We start from the raw sequence: 17722 nt of genomic DNA, 5'->3' as shown, positions 1-17722 counted from the left end.
ACCTCTTGCCCGTTTCCCTTCTTCTCCTGTCTGGTTACCCTGTCTGCTGCCCGTGCTCTCTGACCAAAGCTATTTCGAGCTTGACTGTGTTGGCAAGGAGTTTTTATGAAGGGTCCCCCCTCCCCACCGCCAAAATATTCCAGCCTTTGCAGAATAATCCTAGGCTTGTGCTTTCATGCAGTGCATGTGTATCTGATTCTTCATCTTCTCCAATGAGTTTTTATTCTGTTCCTTTATGTACCCCTTCCCTGCACTAATTTAAAGATGGTCCTTAGGGGAAGGCAGTGTATGCGGTGGATCATAGTTTCTCTGCTCAGAGTCCCGGTGTCTGTGAGATGCCCATCAGCTATTTAAATCTACCCCTGAGGGTCTTAAACCTGCTCCTGAGGATTTTATTTGGGGCTGGCATCAGATCCCCTAGCAGGGATGGGCTGATGTTTCGACAGCCGGTGGATGGGTCAGTTGTGTGTACTTTCCTCACAGCAACTTGCCCCTTCCCTTTCCTCACACCCTTGCCCGTTTGGATTTTCTCTTGGTTCGAGCAGCCAAATTTGTGAGTCACTTAAAGCTGTGGGGAGCATGCCTTTTGGTAGTGGTCAAGGTGGGACTGTGCTCCTGCTGCAACAATGACTGTAGAGGCCATGGTTTAAGAAATGGAGCTCTGCATCCCAGATGCAGGCTGCGGTTCTCATTTTATTCTCGGGGAAGAGTGGGGACGCTTTTAACATACCTCCAATATTCCCAGAATGCTTTTCTTTGTATCTCTTCCACCCCCATTCCAAGTTCACCTGGTAGTAGAAAGCTATCCTCCCAACCAGAAAGGCCTGAAATGGCTGTTCCTGTTGGAACCTTCCCAGCTCCTCTGCTCCCTGTCTGCGGGAAGGGCTTTTATAGAGCACATCGAGTCACTGCGCTGAGCCTGAAATCTAGCATGTCCCATACAAATCACTGTGCCCATGAGGTCTAACTCAAAGCCCATCAGAATTAGTGGAGGTCTTTTCATTGGCATTTGTATCTAGTTAGAGGAGCTGCTGTGTCTTTGCCCCAGGTGGGGCAGTTTGTAGTAATTTTGGTCCCAGTCTTATTTAGTGTTCTAGCTAGAGGATAAAGGGGACCCTCAAAACTCCCATCTCCTCTGGCCTGGCACTAGTGCAGCAAGGGCTGGAAATGAATGCTTTTGGCTTCTCTTCCAAGTTCTGCCACTGATTCACTGTGTAACCCTGGATCAGTCACTTTGTGTGTGTGTGTGTGTCTCTCTCTCTCTCTATACATGGGTTCCCAAATCTTGAAAATAGGACTAGCCCCTTCTTCTGTAAAAACACTGAATGATCCCCAGTTGTATGAGGCTTTAGAGAGTTACTTAAGATTTATATAGGTTGGATTTTTCACATGGGCACGCACAGAAACAGGCATGCCTGATTTACCCACTGACACGGGAGCTTTGCACACACCTTTACGCCACCCTGTTCATTTATGTCTGAGTTTTAACAGGGAATGTGCAAAAGCATGCATGCACTGTTGTGTTAGAAACAGTTTGGCTCATTTAACAGGCTGAATCTACACATGGTACCTCCCTCTGGTTGCTTTGTAGCTGGGTTGATTATGAGGAAGAGGCTACATGCACATGCAGCAGTTGTACCAATTCCATGTGCAGTTCTGCAAACCTTATTATAGGCCTTTTCTCTAAAGCCCTAGCAGGAGTCTCTCTTTCAGAGGCAGGGCTAGAACGTGACCATCTAGAGTGCCTATATACGAGCAGGGAGGCAGCTCCAACGTGCTGTAATTTCAATGCATTGGGGAGACTCAGTTAATCGAGTCTGCTGAAGCGTGGTAATTACCACACCCCAGCAGCCTCCTGTGTCTTGTGTATCGGCGTCCCTGCGCTTCAAAATGGCAACGGGGGCACTTTATCTTAACCTGCTCTAATTAAAGCGTGCCCCCTGCCCCCCATCTCCTGGGGCAAGTGTAATAATAACACCCCTACTGCTCTCAACCCTGTGCAGAGTCCATCCAATATGTGCGCCTGCTTCTCTTGCTGCTGAGTGGCACATACACTCGCCCTTTGTGTTTAGAGGCTGCATTAGTTGCTTGGCAAAGGAGTCAGCTACGAGGGAGTTTGTGGTGGCTTTGCTGCCATCCTCAGCAGCCCAGTAGGGAGCCATTAATTAACCTGCGTAAGGCAATGGATAGCCAAGGGACACTCCAGCCACAAATTGTCTTGCCTTTGCCTTTATAAAAATTAACGAGGGAACCTCCATTGCTGTGGGTTTTCCAAACCCCAAGACCATCATTGGGCAGTTGATGGACAAGAGGGAAGCAGTGTCCATTATATTGTGTGCATGGCCTGTGGTGGTCACCTTGCATTTTCCAGGCTTTTTCTGTGTTCTTCCCCAGGATTTGGAGGTGAGGCTTAGATTAGCTGTGCTCCCTAATGAGATGAAAAAGTTGCAGTCTGCTCCCCCAAGGCTGGCTTGGCCTAAGCAGCATATCTCTGACAAGATTCCCTCTGATCCTTTCATCTTCACACGTTTTCAGAGAAGGCAGTTTCTGTGTGTGTGTGATGTTCCTTTTGCCACCGTCAGCAAGCCCCATTTTCCTTTTACAAACTCCACAGCAACTTTTATTAGGAATTCCCATTTGGTTGCTTTAAAAAGCAAGCCCTTGTGGCTGGCCCCTGGCCCGCTGCTAACAGATTTGTTTGAGAAAAGGCTGCATTGGCATCCTGCTTTATTGAACGTGCCTCCTGGGAAGGCGGCTTGAATATCCCTCTGTCTCCTCGGAGCAGGGAGCTCTTGAGGCCTGTTGCCGCCCAGGGGATAGGGGGAATGTTCCTCTCTCCTCCCTCCCCCTTTCTGTTGTTCAAGGCTTTTTTTGGAGGAGTGAAGAGAGAGCTATGCATGGTGCGTTCCACTCCATGCTGCTTTTCTCTTTCCCAACGGAGTTCATCCAAAGTTCGTATCCAGACGACGAACAAAGTGGCTCAGACCTTTTCCTGACTCCTCACCCTTTGTCCTCATCACTCAGTGACAGACAGGGATCAAACATCACGGGACAGGCTGACGGGCAGGGGTGTGTGTGTGAAAATATTCCCGTTAATGAGGGGTAGGTTGTAATGGTTGGGGGGTGGTGGGGAGGGAGGGAGGGAGTTCTTCTTGCTTTAAACATTTCCCTGACTATCCTCCCTGATTGAAAGCTGAGTTTGTTTTGGTTTTCAAGGATTTGTGGCATTTTTTAAAGGAGAAACGGGAGGGTTTTTTAGTAATGTAAAACAGAAAAGCCAAGATGTGAGGAATACGCAGCACAACGAGGCTGAAGAGTCCTCCTTGGGACTCTTGTTTCCTAAGTGTGCTTGTCATGTCAATGGAAGGGGAATGTAATTTTGGTTCCCTGACTGGTCCAAGACTGCAGCTCCATCCCTTTCTTGGTAGGAGGGAGGTATTCTTTCTCATGGCAGTCATTAGGGAGTGTGATAGTCAGTCTCAGACGCACTGCTTTCCAGGCATTGCAGAGGGAGGTTTCAAAAAGGGACCCTAACCAGTATACATGCAGAACCCGTTTCCTCTGAAACACTAGCCAGCCTGTATAGCAGCCTTCTGTGCCAGGCCCTTTTGCACTCGGGTACCTTCTAACTGCAGCCTGGGCCAAACCCTAGCCTCATGGTGGTGAGAATAACCCAGATTTTGTGGGCTGCATGTACACGGTAGATGCCAATTGATAGAGCCAAAGTCCTCCGGGCTTCTCAGGGCCAGAGTTTAGTTCTGTCTTTGTTCAAGTAACTTGTTACTTTTGAATATTGACGTTTTCCAAAAAAAGTGTTCCAGGAGGTAAATGTTTTTGGCTTTGCCTAACCTGCTGAAACCCCAGTCCATGCACATATACTCTCTGTGCTACACTAAAGTGCTGATCCATAGAGACAGGAAATGACCTGAATTGAGAGACTCTTGGTATCTCTCTTGTTCACTCTGCTTGTTCTGTGTCGCCTTTTGTCTCTACCACACCCAGAGTGTCAGGGCTGTACTTCTGGTTTGTCAATGCCACACCAACATGACAAAAGAAGTGTACGTTGGCCAAAGAGGGTTCACTGCATAATGCAGCAGAATTGTAGTTGTGAGTCGAGTGGGCTCTGGTGGTGGTTTGTAAAAATGCTTTACCATACCAGGCACTAGGGAAGTGTTGGATGACATTTAATTCTAGAAGTAAAGCAGCTTAACATAAGAAATGAAGAGAGCTCTATTCAGTGCAGGAGGAAGTATATTAGAGAAGGAAAATGTGGAGTTGGGATGCAGGCAGGACACCTGGATTAACACGCCAGCTCTTGTGAAAGAGGCCTTGTGATCTTTACTGACCTCCAGTGGAGATGGGTTTGGCTTTATATCTCAGCTAGAAGATAGCAGCTTAGTCCCCCAGGTTTCCCCTCCTTCATTGCCTTGGGGAAAATAGCACCACTTCTTGAATTGCCAGCAGGAGTTGTTTGACTTTTCTTGGGCATCTCCCTCCGTAATACTGAGAAGGCACGATCCTCCTTAGCGTTGTACCCCATGTGAGCATAGCTTAAGGTTACACATCTTCAAGTTCTTTCCTTTCAACAGCCACTTTTGACATAAAGCTTTGAACAACTGGGTTATGACATGTTAGGACTTTAAAGAAATTCAGCTTGGAAAGCAAAATCAAGAGGAAACAATTTAGCTAGTATTTTAGTTGCACAAGTGCCAGTGAAGGACCGGTTTGCCTGTCAGATGCTTGGTATGCACTCAGAATCCAAAACAGTGTTTACCCGTCTTACTATTTCTCCTACCACCACCCGCTGAAATGATCAGGTGACTGGTACAGGAGTTGATTAATTCATCTTTTTTTAAATAACAGTGAAAAAAAATCAATGGAAATCTTAGAACAAGAGAGAGGCTCCTGCTGTGTTGGAGCTGCTTTTGGACTTGGCTTTTGCAATGATTTTGGAGAGGTGCCTCACTTACGTCCTGTGCCATTTCTGGTGACTGGGAACTGAACAGTGCTGAGCTGAGAGGCTTTTTTAACGTCCTCAGGCCTGGTGCCTGATAGACAGCACAAGCCAGCAATGACCTTGTGTACCTGGGTTAGATTGGGGACAGTTGCCACAAAAAGCGATTTGCAAATGTCTATATACAGTCCAAAAAATAGTGCACAGCTTTTCTCCTCTAAGAGGCATTGCAGAAGGGGGTGCCCTCATTAAAACAGGTAAATCTGAAGTAAAATATCCTTCTGGAGCTAGGTTGATGTTAGAAGAGAAGAACGGGAACGAAATTTTCACCCCAGGTTTGATGTGTAACCCTGGTCAAGCTACACTATCTTCACCCCCTGTGCTATTGTAAGATATGATCCCAATCTTGTAACTGGACTCTCTCAGGCAGAAGATGGTGCAGATCCTCTGCTCTAGGGAAAAGGACCCCGTGCTATAGCTTAGGGGTCTGCTCGTGCCCACCTAGTTACAGGACTGAGGCCTAAATCCTTAAGCCTTTCAATGTTCTGAGAGAGTTCCCAATTTTTATTATTATTATTTTTTTTTACAAAGGGCAGAACATGAACCCCATTCCACACCAGGGGAGGTTGTAAAAAAAACAACAAAAAACAAAAAAACCCAAAAAACAAAACAAAACAAAAAAATCTTGCTGTTATGTGCAGGGGCAGGTTGCGAGGGTAGTCGTCTTAGAGACCCTAGTGTACATAAGACTCCTTTGTCCATAGGCCTTCTTACCACAGAGTCTCTTAGACACGGCTGAATGTGTTCCCTTGATGGGGTGGTAGGGGGTGGAGGGAAGGGTGTTGTCAATGACTGTGGGGACGTGGTATGCATTAAGGCTCTCCTTGCTGTTAGCCATGCTTGGCGGCAGTTACAAAGCCTTGCCCATGTCAGGGATATTTTCTATTTCCACTGAGACTGGTACCAATATACATAGAGGGCTAGAGATCTTTATTAATAAAGAAATAATTAAAAAAAACTTTCTCATGCTTTTAGCAACTAGGAAGAAATCTCTTTTGCTGTTGTGTCCGGAGATCTCATTGCTTTAAGTTCTGCATATACTTGCAGGAAGAGGAGGGAAACCGTGTCCCCAGCAGCTTACACTCCAAGTGGGCAGAAGCAGTATTGGATCCCATTGTAGCAGAAGGGAAACTGAGGCACAACATTGACTTGACAGAAGTTGCACTGGGAGACTACATCAGAGAGTGAGGGGTCGAACCTAGATCTCCTGAGGGGCAGCCCAGTGCTGTGACTACAGGGCCACCCTTTCTGTCTGCTTTATTCAGCAAAGACCATTTCTCCTGGCACCGAGGTGAACACGAGTTCCCTGCATCATCACTTCGAGGCTGTGTGGCACATTTGCTTTATTTACAACAAGCAAACAAACAACATCTCTATCGGCAGGTTTTCAGTGTAACCTCCCTCTCTGATTCCCATGTGTAAAAATGAAGCAGGGCCTAAGGGTGATGCTCAAGTTGGGTGTTTTGGAACCAGATGTGTTGGCCTGCATATCTCTGCAACCTGTGTGTTACCTGGCCCTTCACACATCTCTCATTTAAATGAGGATAAAATATAGTGGTAATGTGTCATTTCCCACCCGTAAATCTCTCTTTCTAATATTATTCTAATTTTTTCCCCTTTCAAATGTGAAACATGCCTCCTGCCAACAACATGCAGCTCTTGTGAATGTCTCAGTGACTGGAATATTGAGTATTTCTGAACGAAGTGCTCAGCAATGTTTTTTTGTTAGTCAGGGTTAGCAGATTTGGGTGTTGATCTTTGTGCTGCTGGAAGGGCCTGATTTCTTGTTTGTTTGTTTGATTGTTTGTTTGTTTTGTTTTAATTGCTGATCTTATTTGGAAAGTGACATCACACCTGATTCAGGTCTTCCTACTCCTAAAACACCCTTTGACATCAGCATGCTGTCCATCTATCTACATTCCTCCTGGTCCTTAATGTATTCAATCTGTCAGGTAGGGTAGTCTGCCCCAGTAAGTGGCTTGTCCAGGGTCATGCAGGAAGCAAAACCAGACAGGGAAATGAACCCAGATTTCCAGGATCTCGGGCAGGTCCCTTAACCACTGAATGACCACCTTTGTCCCAAGTGATGACGGTTTGAGGTCTGTAGCTCCACCTCACTTTGTTTACAAGGTAATGCAAGGATCGCCTTGTTCTTAGCACAGGAACAGCCTCTGTTTGAGGAACATAACGTGCAGCTTTGTTTTCTATCTGATATATAGGATGTCACCAGGAGTAACACTTTCAGAATAGGCACTCAGTTTATCAGCCAAGCCACAAGCTAGGAACCAGGAAGGAATTCAGTTTACTCTCTTGTAGCTTGTGTAGATCTGCTTTGTTGGCAGGGATTAATCTGTTTTGTATCCATAAACAAAGCAGGCCGAACTGTATCTTCCTAGTACAGGAGCAGAGCTGGCTAGTAGCAAAGGGTCCTGTTAAATGGTGCAGTTGACTAGGGACCATTTTAGGTTACCTGCAGAGACAGAGTGCAGGTAGTTTCCCAGCCCTGCTTTCTGAAACCAGTTGTTTTGAGAGCTGTGGGTTAAGCAAAGCTAAACTTAACATTGGCTTTATAAGTCTGCATATTTTAAATCACAGCCTCAGACAGCTGATGTCCTATAGGTTGGGCCTGGAGTTCTGTCTGTTACAAAATCTGATCTTAATTGAAACAGCTTGGGTGTGTTCCGACATAAATATAAAAATGCAAACAAATGTTGTGTAGTGACAGTTCATGTTGCATCAGGCAACCACACCCGACATTTTAAAGCATGGAAAGAACGTAGGAAAAAGTTTCCAGGATTCCTTGCCACTTTCAAAGTACCTGCAATATTAATATTGCTCTCCCATGCTTCACAGGGTATTCACTTCCATCCCCAACAGGTATCAAAATGCTGTATGTACCCCAGCTTCATCCAAATTGCTCCCCCAATGCAAAATCTTAGCAGCAGCCTTAAAGTAGAATTATTTTCTAAACAAATGGACCCTGTGGCAACAGAGCAATACGTCTGACTGTCACAAGATTTTAAGTGTCTTTCAGATTTGTTGGGTCCTAAATGCTTCCATCTCTGTATAGCCCTGGGATGGCCAAGAATAACCAGGATTTTCAGGAAAAAATGTCCCAGATAAACATCTAAGTGTCAGATTGGGTGCTTTATGGATTGGGTGTTTTATGGGACTCCCAGCCCCTACTGAAGATGTGTGCTGGTTCTGCCATGAATTTGATATCCTCCTGTGCTCCTGTTGAAGTCAACAGTAAGATTCTGTAGACTTGAAAGACAACAGGAGTGTGACCAAAATGGAACCGTTGTAGTAATACAAAAGAAGTCCCTTTCCCATGGGGTTCATGCTTGGTCCAAAGGTGGAAGCAGTAGGGATCTCACAAAGGAAAATGTTCTTCAAAACTTCCTAGACTCAAAAGGTTTGGGTAAAAATCTGAGCGAACTGGAAAGCCCTTCAGCATCAGTTTATGCAGCCTTTCTGTGATGTCATTGTTTGGCTGCTGATGCTGTGGAGTGACCTGCCCCATGTGCTGTGGAAGCTGTTGTGATCCCTTGCCTGGAAATATGGGTAAGGGTGGGTGGGGTAGAGAAGGAAATAAGACTCCATGGGAAGCGGGAGAGGACCTGTGTCCAAGTTAAAGAAGATGAAAGTAACTAGGTGGATAATGCAAGAGAATGATGCACATTTGGCCTGAAACGTATGGATCAGCGTTCACTGTTGTCACAGCTCTCAGCTGTCCATTGCTGCCAATATTTGAGCAGCTCCACATGTGGCATTCTGTGCAGATCACTTAACAAGCTGACTGGCAAATAAACCTCAACAAAACCATAAAGCTTTGGTTTAAATCGTGGGTTTTCAACCTTTTTGGAGCAGTGTACCCCCAGCAGCCAGAGACAGGGGGTGACGGCCAAATGTGGAGCGTGTACGAGCTTCCCCTGCCTCCTGTACCTGTGCAGCAGCATGGGATGGTGCGTGATGGCGCTCCATCCCTGCCCACCCACACATACCCCCCCAGGGCCTTCTCAAGTACCCCCGGGGGTACACGTACCCCTGGTTGACAACCCCTGGTTTAAATTATGTGAGAAGACTCATTGACTAGTGTGCCTTGTGTGGCTAGCAGGACAGAAACAGAGCAAACTTCTATATGAAGCCCTGCAGCTGTGGCTTCATGCTGGTGTAGAGTGGGATGAAGGTGGGGAGCCATTTCTTCTCTGGAGTGGTATATAGTTCTCCTTCCATGGACCTTGCAGTTGGCACTGCTGAGTGTGCAAAGGCGGATGATGAATTTTTGATGTGGGAGGTTGTAATTGAGACCTACCAAACTCATCTTCTCAAAAGGCTGTCACATAACCATTTAGAGGAAACCACTTTTAAGCCTTTCTGAGCTGGACTGAATTCAGACTGGGGAGGGGGGGAAACAATCTCAAGCTCATTAGCAGTGCTTTGAAATATCTAGTCCCATAACAAGTGCTGTTTCACCTTTGAGAATGTGACTTGCATTCAGGAAAGTTCAGAATATTAACAAAACATGTTATGTCATAAAATCACTCCAAGCACTTCAGGCTTCTCGTACGCATTCCATGTTGTGTGTCACCTGCTGAATTTGAACAATCATGTCCACAACAGGCCTCAGCCATTTCAATTGTAGACATTCCTTGGGAGGCTAATCTGGTGTTCTCCTTCATGTGGACTATTGGAGGTGCCAAGACAAACATTTGGCCAGGCCATTTCCACTGCCATTTCACTGCTGCTGGTATGTGTTGAGTATCCAGGACAGTGATTCTCAACTAGGGTGCCATGGATATTAGGCGTGTGAACATGATTCATGTGATAAATCCAGAAATTTCAAATAGGAATCTGCAGTGTTAAAAACATTTTGCCCTTCTGTGCTTTTTCTGAATTATTTGCAATAGAAGAAATACTCTATTATTTTTCTGTAGTCACAAAATAAGTGAAAACGAAGAGCTAGCATTTTCTGAGGGGTGCCTCCATCAAATCTATTGCAGGTGCTTTGAGTTTAAAAAGGTTGAGAACCACTGGTCATAGTCTAGTAATTACAAGAGAGCCTCATGTGGCAATACTTCTGTTTTGGTCTTTTGCAGGGATGGAACCCAGAATCTTAGAAGAACAAGCCTTTCCCAGTTCAGCTAAAGCAGCGTTTCTCAACCCGTGGGTTGCAAGAATACATGAAAGGGTGGTGAACAAACTTTAAAAATGGATCAACAAACTGTAAAAATGGATTCTCCTTTAAAGGAGAAAAACATGGGAACTGTGCTTTCCCCTTGCAGGCTGTCGGAGTTCCAGCCTGCAAGGGGTTTCTTGGGGGCTCCCCTTCCCCCCACAGTGGGGGGCTGGGGCCTGGGAGTGGGGGGCATTGGGTCGGGACTGACCATTGATGTTTACAAGTGGGTCCTGTCACAAAAAAGTTTAAGAACCACTGGACCCAACTCTATTAGTTTGGAGGTAGATCTATAAACCTTAGTGTGGTGTAGCTGCCAGTGGGAGATGGATATCTATGCTGTGGTAGCATGAATTGCACAAACATGTAATTTGGTACCTCTCTTCTGAAAAACAGCATGACCAAGTGGATGAGAATCAGGTCCATCATGCTATAGATTGAGGTTTTATTTCCAGACCTGTTTGAAGGAACCGTATGTAGTCTGTGTTATCTTGAGTGCTCAAAATTGTTATCCTCTGATTTAGGAACCTAAGTGTCATTGACATTTCATGGGACTTAGGCTGCTATGTCACTTAGACATTTCAAAGTTTTACCTTTTATTTCTACAAAAAATGTGACTGACTGTTGTTGCATGCACTAAAATATTACTGGCAGTCAGGTAGATCTCCTGGCCTGTAGCTCGTTCCATGTTACCTGGTATTTTGGGAGGGCTGGGACAAAAGGAGTCTCTCTTTTTCAAAGTGTATGGTCTTTCACCAGTTCTGCATCTCAGATCTGCCAGATACGCGAGTGTCACATGAGGCGCGTGACATTTGGCAGGTCTGTCTTTCCCTGGCAGAAGTTACCAAGCAAGCCCAAGAGCTGAGGTCTTTTATTTCTCTTCCCACCCCGACTTGCCTCCTCCTTGCCGTTGGCTTTTCAGTCCAATTGTGAGTCAGTGCCAGAAACCCTCAGTGCCTCAGCAAACTTATCTGAAGTGTCAGTGTGTAGCGTTTCGTTTCACCCGCTCCCACCCCCTGCCTCTGCTTCAACATTTATCAACAATCTCTATTCCCTCCAAGTCTCTGAATTCTTTCTTTATGGCGTCATTCTCCGACAGAAGCCGATCCATCCCCGTTCTCCCCTTCCTTCAAATGAGCCCAGAATTGCTGGGCAAACATTTAGCCTGTTGTTATTACAGTATTCCCATCTGCATACTTAGTCATAAACCCTTTTAATTCTAGCGCTTTCTGGGGCGAGGTTAATAGTTCAAACCCATCATTTTTCTTTTGGGGGTCGAGGCTTACAAAAGCTGCCTGCAGCGAGATTGTTCTGGCAAACAGGGACAAGGGAAGGTTTGGGGGGGATGAGGGTTGCAGGGGGGGAGGGAGCTAGCTGGAAAGAGAGAAACCACACAGAGGAGCTTGGAAGTGGTTCGTGTAGGGGCAGACAGCTGAGCCTTTGAGCCAGACTAGTGCAGGTGGGCCCAGCTTCACCAAAGGCTGTGGTATTGTGCGCACTCAGTGCCAGTTCTCAAGTGAGCTTCTATCTCCCTCTCTCTTTGCTTCTGTTTGTGCTGCTGAGCTTTCCCAGAGAGCGGTAGGGAAATTGGGTCATTCTCTCCTTGAAGGGGAGACACAGGGGTTTGGTATAGCAAGAAGCAATGCCTGTTTTAATTTTTTCTTCTCCTTGGTTTGCACTGTAAAAGCTAGCATCTAAAAGAAATCAAATGAGAGAAGAACAACCAAAATATTTTGATTATTTTATTCTTACAGTATGCATGAGGGACCTTACAATAACATGCCACTAATTTGGAAAGTTGGGTATGATGGGAGGAGGGGATGTAAATTAAGTTTGCCTTTGAAGTGGTTTAAAGTTTTAGATCTAAGACACCTGTGCTTGCCTGCGCTTACTTAGTGGAGGGGAAAATAGGGCATCATCTGCCACCTAGTCTGGAGATTTCTGGGTTCATCTCTGCTGTTGCACTTCTCTTGCTTTGGGGGAGTGGGGTTAATCAGCATAGCCACGCATTGATAGAACTTCATCTGGGACAGATTATTTGGATCTGATTTCCCCCTCCCTTCTCACTTCCAGGAATATGGCATAGCTGTGGCCATGCTGAACCGAATGTACTTTATCTTGTCCCATCTTGGAAGCTAGGCAGCCAAAAGCCTAGCTAATACTCAGGTGAGACTCTACCTTGGAAGCCCAGGTGCTATAGATGATATAAACCAAGGAATCATGGCTGAACGTTTGTTGAATGCTACTTTACCACTCCATCCAGGAAGAGCACGCGCCATCTGCAGACATTTCCTCAGCCTGATGAAGGGTGTTTATGCCTGACAGCTTGCTAAGAAGAAGTTTTCCAACTATTTGAGTTGATCTAATAACAGATATCAGATTTACCCAAAGAACCTTGTCTGCCTATGTCCTTAGACCAATACAGCTACAATTTACACCCCTGGAGAATGCTAGACATAAAAACGGATTAAGTGACAAGACTTTCTTCTTCCTGTTGTTGCTGCTAAGCAAATGGAGGGGGTTGTAGGAAACAGCCATGGAAACAGTCCAACAGTAGAATTGGACTAAATCTTGAAATGGGTTGCAGACAGCCCAGTGCAAAAGCTGGAGAGAGAGATTTGGGCTGGTCCACTCCCAATCTGATCCTAGCTGTATAGCAGGTAACCAGCTGGTAGCTCATCTTGCTGGGTGAACCCTGCTGAATCACCAGGGCAGGGTGCTGCTTTAATCAGCTTGTTTAGCGGTGGTTACTGCTGACAAGGAGTGGCGCCAGTTGTATACCAGCCCTGATCTTTTTTTTGTGCGTCTCTTCATTTTCATTTCCACTGTGCTGTCCTTTCCCAGCTTGTACTGCAGCTGTTTTGATGGTAAATTTTAACTCTATGCAACTGTATCCCAGCAGGTGTGATTTGGCAAGATGGAGCCTTATTAGCATCAATAAAGGACAACTGGAAAATGTTGGTACCCAGTAAGGGCTAGGAGGCAATTTTGGTCTGTGAGATGGGCACAGTATTTGATTATTTCTGCTAAAATCATTAGGAGTTGAGGTCACTAACGGTTTTGCCATTTTATACTGTATTTGCTGGGCTTCATTGTTATCCCTCCCCTGAATCAAATATGGCACCTCAGACTCTCCTGAGAGCTCTTCTGGGCTATTGACTAAGGAAGAGGTCATAGCACCAGGAGATGCTGGAATGTGTGTGGAGGCTATCCTTTGTGAATGATGTTAGAAAGACATTTCTACTTCTTTCCCTTTTTAAAGTAAAGTTCAGATTTTGTGGCAGAGAACAGGTGTTTGGAGGTATAGGCCAGAGTAGCTGGCTGCCACCATACAACCACAAACACTACACCAGAATACCGCATGCAAAAGAAAACAAATGAGTGTTGAGAGTGTCTGTTGGACAGCTGCTGATTTCTGAAATGGGAATGATGCACTCAGATGATTGCTTGTATTGGTCTCAGTGAACTCGGTGTTCACCTGGGCTCATTGAAGCCTCTGTGTGTGTGTTCACTTGCATTTTATATGTTTGATCCCTTGTGTGCTACTGGGCATGTTTGCCAATGTGCAGGCTTGAACACGTATACAGTACGGTTGAGGATGTGTTCATGCTCCAGTCCTTTCCAAATGCACACATGTTAATGCTGGCTTTTTCATAGCTCTTGTTGCAGGCAAGGCAGCAGCTGCTATAATTTAGGTTGTATAACGGAGTCCAAGCTAACTCCGTGTTTCCAGTTGCTCGTAGCATTTAGAACGGTTCTCTTGTATGTTCCAGGCTTGGTCTGCAGATGACAGGGTGGTGCTTGTCTTTATGGAGGGAGGAAGCTTACAATGCTTGTTGGGCTATATTATATTGTATTAATCCCTTAGGGCAGAGGTTTTCAACCTTTCTAAAGGAGTGTACCCCTTCTGGTGGCGGCGGCTTGACACAGTGGTGGTGGTGGGGAGCTTGCACATGGTGGTGCAGGGTGGTGGATGGTGGCAGCTGCTGCCGCATGTGAGTTGCCCCCCCCCCCCCCCCCCCCCCATGTCCATTTGGTTTGTGTGGGGAGCTGCTGCCCTCCCCCCTCCCCCCCCCCCCACACAGCCCTGGTCCTGGGAGGCGGTGGCATTGGGGTGGTGGGTGGTGGCACTCCGTCCCCTCCTGCCCATGCATACCTCCTAGCACCTTTCCAAGTACCCCCGGGGATATGTGTACCCCTCATTGACAACCCCTGCCTTAGGACTTCTGCTGTTGCCTGAAGGGGCCAGGAAGAAAATTTTTTTTGTCATGAATGCAGTACTTGGCTTTGGTGATTGGAGGCTAGGGGGGTCGCCTTCCTGTGAAGCATTAGGTATTGGCTACATCTCAAGATGGGGGATTGACTGGGGTTTGGTGATGCTCCTAAAGTTACTGAGAAACCCCTTGGGTGCTTGGCTGGTGACAGTTGCTCACGCATGAGGATTTTGCTGCTTCTGATATTACAAGAATAAAAATCCTCTAGTCTTGGAGAGCTGCTTTCCAGCCAATATGCCTGAAATAGGAAACTGAATGTTGGCCAGTGGGGTAATTATTCTGAGACCTGAGGGTTTTATCTATCAATCTTTACCTCTGAAAATTGCATGCTGTGCACAGAAGCTACGTTCTTACGAAGAGTATGGCTGAGGGAGGACTCCCTGTACAAGTGGCTAATTCAGCTTTGTGGTAGTAATATGAAACCAGATCTTGGCTCGGCAACGTTCTTTTAGGAAGAATTGGCAGTTTGGTGTGCAGTTTCTGATAGGGTGCTGCACATGTTGTGAAATCTATGCAGATACATCTTAAAAGCTCTGCAGCCAAGATGAAGCCAAGTGTCTTCCCTACACACAGTTCGTCTGTTAGTGTATAGAAGGGACTTCTTTTGTAATATTTCCTTTATAGTTGTGGAGCATAGAGTTCAGGTGATGCATGGTTAGTCCAGTCCAGTTTTTCTTCTGGTTTGTGCAGGCACTGTTGCTAATTTCTTGCAAGCAAGAAAAGCTTCAGAGTAAAAACCAGGCAAAACTTTTTTTTTTTTTTTTTTTGTGTGAAAACTGGATTCAGATTGGTCTTTACACATTTCAGGAACTCGTTTCAAATTTGCCAAATTGTTTCAGTCGGAGGGAAAAAAGTTTGAAAAAACTTCAAAATAAAAGTACAATTTTTCTCAATGTTATCCCCCCCCCCCCCCCCCGAACATTAACTATATTTAAAACAATACATTTTTGGTACTGTTAGCATATAGAAAAACCAGTTATTTATGCAGTTCTTTTGCCTTTATGAAAAGGGGTTGGGGGCACTGAATGATTGCATTAAGGTTGGAAAATGAAGGACTCAAAGGCAAGAAATCTCAAAGGGATGGTTTTATGAACAAGCTTCTTTTTGCCTACTTGTGCATATCCTTTCACTTAATTACACAATTACATAACATTATCCAAATAAAATAATATGTTAAGTTGTAACATACAGTTTTTCTCCCACCTAATTGCCTGAATATAGCATCCCCTTGTACTCTATCAACATTGGTAGAGTTTGTGAAACCTAATTTGAATGAAAATAAACTGCACAGCATAAGACATTATATAAGTATGCAGCAAAGAGATGATAGTAAACATTTTGTAGGGGCATGTGTGTGTACATGCATGCATGCATGCATATAAATTGGGCTACATAAGGCTTGATTTTGCAAATGTCTTTGAGGCAGGAATTCTAGAGAGAACTCATAGAGATACAGTTGTGAGATTGGGACCTAAATTTGCATGTAAGCTAGCTTCACAGTTTATTGCTATCTCCTGAAATACATCAAAAGAAGGCTGTGCTGTTAGATTGAAAAAAAAGGATTTTACATGAGTAGGGATACAATTATTAACTTACTTTAGAGAAAAGAGAACTTGTCATATAAGAAATCTGTCAATAAGAAATGCTGGAAGAGGAATTTAGTACAAGCTTTTAAAAAATGGAAAATGGAAAGCCATTACAAATGCATCTCTGTGCGTTACCGTTGTAGGAGGAATTGTATGATCTAGTAGGGCACTGATAAACCATCTGCTAGCTACAGCAAAGTTTGCATAGCCATTTCTAGTTCCCTTTTTGTTTCCTTGTAAGAACCTGAAATTTCCACCTTTTGGTCAGTTTTATTTATTTCTTTATTTTTATTATCTCTGCCTCCAAGTGACTTTTTTATAACTTTTACAGTTGTGTGAAATACTTTTTCCATTGCCATATAGGTGGGTGGATGTCTAATTTTTATAGGCAAAAACTGCTTGAGATCCTTTTTCAAAAGTTTTGTAGAAAACAGAAATAGCTGGGAGTAGAAGAGCAGGTTAGGCCGCAGCATGCGAGTCAAAAGACCCAGGTTTGATTCCCAGGTGTGACAGCTGCTGAACCATGTCAGTAGAGACATTTCACCTCATTGTTTTCCCATCAATAAAATTGAGATGTTAGTAGGTACCCACATGTCTCCATATCAAAGGAGCTTGGAGAACCAGAAAGTGTTATATTTAGGGACCTACTAAATTTGTGGTGAGAGAAAGCAATTTATTTATTACAGTGCTTACCTCGTTGAAGAGGGGTTGGCAGTAGGGGCAGGGAACAACCAGACAGGAACTGAGGAGTCTGAGCCTACACTTATTAACTTATTTCCTTAGGTCTCGGGGAACCCGTCAAAGGATTTCAGGCAGTCCTTGGTACCCTAACACCCTGGTTGAGAATCACTGCTTTAAAGAGAGGCTATCTTGAAAAAAAACTAAAAAAAGAAATGACCGCTGTGGGGTTAATAGAGCTTTTGGCCTCCTCTGGAGAATGTGGTTTAGTGGTCTTACTGTTGTGTTTAAGCTACTCCCTCTCTGCCCAGATCTCCATCCTTAAGGTAGGCCTCAATGGGAGTCATGTGTGCACTGCAGTATACTCTTGTGTCTTGGTATGGGAGTAGGGGCCAAAATTTAGGATGTGGAAACCCTGGCCTTCCTAATCAGCCCATGGTTAGGTGGTAAATCAGTTGCAGAATCAGGGTATAACCCGTGTCTCCTGACTCCTGCTTGGAGTCTGATCCATAATGAAAACCAGGGCATGAATCAACAAACCTGGTTCTTATGACCTGGCAAAGGCACTAGGTTTCCCTTGCTTTGGATAAGTTTTTTGTGAGATGGATATGGAGTTTCCCTCCATTTTTCTAAAGTCAGGATTTTGATGTACTAGACATGGAATCAATATGTATCGTGAATTGCTTTCTCCCTTCTCCCATTTCCTTTTTAACAAGTGGAAGAGGTGACTCTCCTTCCACCCACCTGTGCCTTTTGCCATTCTGGTGGCTGAAATGTTAATTATGGTTTGAAAAATTGTTTGCCAATAAATCTTGTGAGAGCTTGACATCCCTCCTTTAACCCCCCTCTCCACAGCCAATTCCATCACATTCCAGCTCCAGGAATGCTGTCTAATGCTGGATGGGCAGAAGTCCCTTGAACCAAGGGCACACTCTCCTCCCCCCTCCTTTACACACTCTCCTCTTTACATGTTGCTTGTGTAATTGTTGGCTGT

The 17722-nt window shown here is 45.0% G+C and overlaps 1 protein-coding gene across 3 annotated transcripts in view; it reads left to right on the top strand.

Moving 5' to 3' along the window:
* Positions 1–17722, top strand: part of PBX1 (PBX homeobox 1) — a 254184-nt gene that overhangs the window by 19935 nt on the left and 216527 nt on the right. The gene's annotated exons all lie outside the window — the stretch shown is intronic.

This window comes from Alligator mississippiensis, chromosome 5 (assembly GCF_030867095.1).
Source record: "Alligator mississippiensis isolate rAllMis1 chromosome 5, rAllMis1, whole genome shotgun sequence".
NCBI classification, from domain to species: Eukaryota; Metazoa; Chordata; order Crocodylia; family Alligatoridae; genus Alligator; species Alligator mississippiensis.
This window is presented reverse-complemented; position numbering and strand designations above follow the sequence as displayed.